Here is a 7,228-nt window from a genome sequence, read left to right as displayed (position 1 = left end):
GGAACATACGCAACATCATTAGCAGTTATCTGTTTATTCTTGTCGTCACAAGAAACTCGAAGAAAAACATCACGTTCTCCAATAACCTGAAGGTTGCTATTATCTGCAACTGTCACTTTAGCAGCTGTGGTCAATTGGAAAGTGTTGAACGAGTCTCTTTGATTCGTCGTGTGTCGTGAACAGCCGAAATCCACATACCAGGCATCACTATGAAGCGAAGATGCAGTTAGAGCCATTAACACAGTTTCGTTTTCAGTTCTCACTGCATTCGCAGAATTTGAAAATTTATTTGGTATCTTCTTTGTTGTACACTCATTCGCCTTGTGACCAGGTTTCTGACATTTATAACACTTAAAAGGCTTGATATTTCGCACATCACGTTGGATATTCGTCTTCTGGTGTTTACTGTCCTGGTTACTAGCTGTCAGCGCTGAATCTGTGGTCTCATTTTTGGATGCAAACTGACGTTTTGTCGATTCTTGAATTAATCGCTAACTTACTAAATCACTAGTAATCTTGACACCCGAATTCTCAATTGGCATCATCAACGGTTGGAAATCTGCCGAAAGTCCACTTAGCTCCGTCCATTTTCTTACCAGTGCTTCGAATTTGTTGAGCAAGTGACATAATTTTCGACAAATACGCCTCCATGTTTTTCTCAGAAACCAATCGTACATTCATTATGCATTGTAACAGCCCAATATAACTAGATAAACTCTTATCTTCAAATGCAGATTGTAAATTTTGCCATGCTTTTTTAGCAGTCATTGCTCCACAAAGTTTTGGATACACAAATGAATTTACAGATAAACAAAATTTCGATAATGCTTTCTGTACATTCTTCTCATCTTCGTCAGTGCCAGCAATTATGTCCCATAGTCCCTCATGTTTCAGGTACATTTCCATCATGAATTTCCAGTCGTTGTAGTTTGTCATACCGGTCAACTTTTCAAAATTAAACAGTGATTGTCCAACCAAAGCCATCTTGGATACGGTCAGATAGTTAAACAATAAATCTTGAAAGTTTCTTTGCAAAAAAAAAATACGACAGCAACACATTGAACACATGCGAAAATTATGTAACCTTGATTTATCAGTTTATTTCTTTGATGATGTATCTGCATGTGTCAAGTCTTGTGTAACTATTTCGTCATTGTCTGATTCATGAAAAGGTTTGCCAATCGGATGTGCACTGTTGGTCACTACATCGGAATCAAATAAATCTGACGTATTTTGACAACATTGTTCTTTTTCGTTAGAAACATTTATCTGTTTACCGTGCAAACTTTGCAAATCAGGTGTATCAAACTGGGCAGCATTCATTGTAACGGAATGTGCCACGTCATCAAGTGTTTAATAAGTGTGGACATAATTGAACTTGTCTGTTCATCATTTGAAATAAAATCATTACTTGTGGTCAGCACGCACTGATTATCTATAATTGGAGGATTATCATTATGGCACTGAGTGTCGCTAGTATTATCAGTCAAATTTTTCAAGTCGACTTTGTCACTCATTACACATCGCGATGTACTGTTAGCAGTTTTTCTCGGCATTTTCACAATTCTAAGGTAGGCACAAAATCAAAGACGAAGCAAAATTGAACAAATACAATAACAACAAATAGCAATAAATTGCCGATGATCTGTGAAAGAAAGAGTAACAAATTAATAAATGTGTTGCTCCAGATGCAAACTACATTTAACATTAAGTAAATAAGAGCAGATATATAACTGACTACTTCTCAGAAATTCACAAAAAAAATACGATCCTGGCCAGTTGTCGACAAGTGTAATCTCCCCACAGTAAAAATATAATTATATATATTATTCACATTCAGCGTAACCTCCCAACAAAAAATGTGACTCACATATAACCTTTCAATAATTGACTGTGAATTTAAACTGGTAAATTTTGAACGTCAGCAGTGCTGCGTCATGACCCTGAAAGATTATTCTTAATAAATTGAAAAATCTTACCTCAATGAAGTCGCCGGATAACGCATATATATCTGTTCCTATAAGAAATTTTTCTGGCACAGCCCAGTGCAATGCTGTCCGATAGATTTGTCATGTATAAAAAGAACAACTGATTTTTTCTTTACAATAATTGGGATGACCATGGATTGGAGAAATTAGTAAATTCTTTAAATTGAGATGAATGATTGTCAAAAGTTAATTTTTTATAAGAAAGATTATTATTAAAATATTTTTTTAAAACATTTACATGGGACTTGATATAACAATAGTACACATGCACGAGGCTGCTTTTACCTTATACTACATCGCTCAGGCACCGCCATCGCTCCCCATGACTGGCCCAGCCAACTCGATACACCAGACTGCTAGCTACTACTTATTCCTACTGCCACACAGTTCCTACTGCAGCCAACATTGCTCTTTGGTCTGAGATTCTCTTATAGCTTACATATCGCAGGCAGCGCATGAGCAATCCATCGAAATTACATCTGCTCGAGTGTGCTAGCAATAGATTCCTTAGTCATGTACCTCTTACAACAAGGCCGGACCTAGTTTTTACGATAGGAATTGTTAGCCGTTTTTGTAATAATCCAGGCATACTGCAGTGGCAAGCGGTCAAAAGAATCTTCAGATATCTAAAAGGTACTAAGGATATGAAACTTTTGTTTTCCAAATCAGTGGACTGCCACATAGTAGGTTACCGTGATGCAGACTCGGCCGGAGATTCTGAAGACAGAAAGTCAATTACTGGATATCTGTTTAAATCACAAGGAGCAGTGATATCTTGGCACTGTAAGAAACAGACAACAGTGATCTTATCTACAACTCTGGCTCATCATGTCAGAAGGTTCTATGGCTTCAAAAGCTATGCAATGAAATATCACCAAACCTCAAAAAAGAACCTGTCAAAGTATTATGTCACAATGCAGCAATTGACCTGCCTAAGACTAGTGGCTATAAGAGTCGAACCAAACATATATATACAAGACACCACTTCATAAGGGAAAAAATAAAGTCAGCACAAATTACTGTGGAGCACATACCTTCAGACCAAATTCTGGCATATAAGATGACAAAATCTCTGATGAAGGCACGCCATCATTTGCTACTGCAAGATTTTGGACTGAGAAAGTAGTTTTTTGTTGTGTGTGTCTGTGTATCTTTTTTGCAGGCATAATTCTAGTGGGTGTGTGGGATTTTAGAATCTATGCCTCCCCGGTGTGTGAATATCTTTTGTGTTACTATGGGATGGGCAACATTCCGTGTATTGAGCTTTATGTGTGTAATTCATGCAGCTTGCTTAATGTATTAATAAATTGTTCCAATCAGAAATCACCCTTAAATTACTCTGCTAACCATTTTTATGTGTTTACTGACCCTAAAATTACTTTGCCGTTGCGCATTTTTTTTAGCGTTTTTAATCACCTTCCTGTAAATGTTCTTATATCTCTTAACATAGCCTGCAAAGTTTTTATCTTTGCTGTCTTTTTTCATTTGACTGGACTGTTTTAGAACTTGACTAGATACTCTGATAGCAGGTGATATCTGCTGGCTATTGTTAATTGGCATGACATTGACTTTTGTAATATTTTTTGGAAATCTCAAATAGGGACATGAAAGTACTAGAAAAAGCATTGTATGAGTCATCAGTTGTCGGTTTTGAAACTCAATTCGCCTAGGTTTCCTTTGCTAACATCTGAATAAAAGTATTTACTTTTGTGTCGATGTGTAGGATGGAATCTGCGCCAAAAGCCATTAATATCAACAATGCAGTCATTTTTGAACTGTTTGCATGTATTCTAAAAACGTTTGTTAACAGGACTAATCTCCTTGTTTACACAAGACCAACGTGGCAAATCATAGCAGTGTGGAATGTCCACAAAGACAATGTTTGTGTGCGACACATGAGCCAAGCGCTTCTCTAATTCACGTCAAGTTGTGGATGTTTCATTCTTTTATAAATAATCTGAGCCGCCAAACAGGGCTACAAAATCGTTCGAAGACAATTTTATAATTTCTTCAGTGTTGACATTTGTGGTTATCTCAGAGAGCGATGACCCATGCCTGACGAAACGAATGGATTTCACTATTGATTCTTCATTAACACGTGAAGCGATCCCGAATTCGTGGCTATCAACTAGGATGTGGAGCTTCTGAAAGCGATTACGAATTGTTTTTGCTGTGGTGTGGCATATTTCGACGCGGTTTTAGAGTATTCTTGGGGAACAGCAACAGACGAATCACATATCTGTGAATCAATAACATTCTCTGAAGCACTTTCATCATTTATTTCGTTTAGAAATTCGCCTCTGTTTTTAGTGGTTCAGGTGTTGCAGTGACTACATGTCCACTTTGTTATTGTGTTTTCGTCTGTTTTCGGCGACGGATTAACTTTGCTACAGAGAAAATGGTAATTAGTTCCGCACACAGTTGGTATGTCCTCATTTCCGCCTACTCTCCGGTACTTGTTGCACACGCTATAACTTGAATTTTTCGTACTAAAATTAGTAGTATCTAGGTGCAGTTCACTGTGTGATTCACATGCATCTTCGCGTTCTGCTGTTTGAATTGTTACACTCGTGTTTTGAAACCCTTACTGCATGTAGTAACAGTACAATAATTTTGCTTGCACAACAGTCCTCCTCGGTTAGCTTTTGATCAAGATCATCTCTGTTACGTTTTTTGTAGAGCCATACTTTACATTTCGTTTCTGCATTAACACATATTTAATAATACATAATTTTACATATCGAACGTTATACCTATAGCTGCATGTTTCTTACAGTGGCAGGGATCCGAGCCTCAGACAGAGTATTTCGCTAGAATCATCTTACTATTACGTAGATGTTCCACATGTCTAATTCTCGTCACGTCTTTTTCCTGATTCTTTGCTTTTGTTGCTTCATTCTGTTTTTTTTATATATATATAATATAGGACGACAAGCACAAACTATCGCAATATACATCGATTACATTGCAAGCTGAACACTTTTCAACATTGTTTTTACACTTTTTTCTGGACTCAACACACTCATCACCCGCATTCGTCGCCTTCTTTGTTGGCACGTTCCTTGAGGTGTCGCGCCTTACTATTACGTGTCATGTTTTGGTAAGTCATTCTGCCGTTGTTTTGAAAGATAGACATTTCGTGTATGTCTTTGAAAGCCATAGTTGCTAAGTTTCATTTCGGAATCGTGCCAGCTGTATGCTCAGAGTACAAATGTTCCCACATATCTAGAAAAAATAATGAAGATCGGTGTAAATATTTTTACATATTGTGTTCTGTAACTGTGCTCTGATTTTTGTATAGTGATGCATTTTCTTACTTATGTAATAAAGCTCATTTCATCTAAGTTTTTCTAAGCAAACGACAGTCCGATAATTTTGTGACGACGGAAAATGTAACAAAGGCCTGCATCACGGTTTGTAACATTTCCAAAACGTCAGGGGAATAATATCTTAAGCTTTTTTAGTGACTGAAAACTTAGTTGTTGGTTGGAAGGTATGGTCAATTAAATTGTTTCGTATGATTCAGTTTCGACAGCTGCAATAGGCATTACTCCAATAACCGTTTTTGTTGTTTTCTAGAAACTAAATGAAGTGTGCATGGATTTGAGTTACGTAGTAGAAATGGGTGGAGCCACGGAGGTAGAATAATTCCATGGGTGGAGTAGTCAATCATCCCTGATCACGGTTGTCGGTTAGAGTTTCCAGTATCAGTAAAAATGACATGGACTGTTCAGCAACGTGTTGTGACTGTTCAACGTTATTTCAAAACTAATGGATCGCTTATCACCATTCAATTGTTTTTCCGTACAGAGTACAATGTTGAACATAATGGATCAGTATCTAATCGCAACACAATACGTCGTTGGGTTCTCTTTTCTCACAACTGGAACAGTTATGACGAAAAAGTTGACTGGTCATCCTCGTACAGCGCGAACTACAGATGACGTCGACAGAGTAAGAGCATCTTTACATCAAAGTCCTCGCTGCTCCACTAAGAGGCGTGCTGAAAAGTTTCGATGTCTCGTCACTCACTACACTGCATCCTCAACCGTGAGTTACAATTGCATCCTTACTAAAATATGATCGTACAGAAGCTTCACGAACGTGATTTTGACAAACGGAGGGTGTTTTGTGAAAGACTGCTTGAGGTTCTTGCTACAGATAATATTTTGTTAATGAAAAGCAATGAAGCTCACTTTCACTTGGCCGGTTTTGTAAATAATAAAAAGTGTCAGCAGACAACACAAAAGAATTACATCGTAAACTACTGTACATAGCTAAAGTGACCACGTGGTGTGGAGTTTTCAATGTGGAAATTAGTGGGCATTGTTTATTTATTTATTTATTGAGAATACGGTGCTAGTGTAACAGTAAACTCTGGACGTTATGTAATTTTTTTGCGACGACTACTTGAGGCTTTGGGGATCAACAAGGCAGAAATGTGGTTCCAAAAAGATGGAGCCACAACCCACACAGCTAATGCATCCACGGCACTTGTTTGAGAAACATTTTCTTTACACTTGATCTCACGTTTCAGCGATTTCCACTGGTCTGCACGCTCGCCAGATCTGTCAGTTCATGACTTCTTCTTGTGGAGCTATTTGAAATGCAAACTTACTGCCACAAACCTCATTCACTTAACGATCTGACAGTTGCGTATGTGAGGAAATTGCTGCTGTTTCTAAGGACACTTTGAAAAAAGTTATGCAGAACCTTAAAGAACGACTTTTAATGTTTGTGCACGAAGAAAGACGCCATCTTTCCGACGTTATTTTGAAAAAATAATTGGAGTTCTTAAACCAGGTTACTTACAGGTTATATTGATGTAAATACATTTTATATATGATCAAAATAAATCTAATCATAGTAGTATGGGGCTCATGCATTCTTTTTGCGCCACTGTGTAGAAGTAACACACAGCTTTTTTTTACTTACATGTTACATCTATGCAGTATATTCTGTGTCCCGCACACTATCTTTTGATATTGTTTCTATAATAACAAATCAGTAAACAGTCAGATCAGTGGTCTTTCAATGTCTGGGGAAAATATTTTACCAGATGTTGCACATTTTACAACAACTGAAATCAAAACTATCACAATTCGTACTTCCCCAAATACAGTACCTAACTCACTGATAGTAGGCCGTCTTCACAACATTGCCACTTTTCGTGACTCTGGCTTGTGTAAAGTCAGCTGTGACTTCTGGTAACACACCTTAGTTCACTTCCAGGCCACTTG

Source organism: Schistocerca nitens, chromosome 4 (assembly GCF_023898315.1).
Source record: "Schistocerca nitens isolate TAMUIC-IGC-003100 chromosome 4, iqSchNite1.1, whole genome shotgun sequence".
Lineage (NCBI taxonomy): Eukaryota > Metazoa > Arthropoda > Insecta > Orthoptera > Acrididae > Schistocerca > Schistocerca nitens.
Note: the sequence above shows the minus strand (reverse complement) of the source record.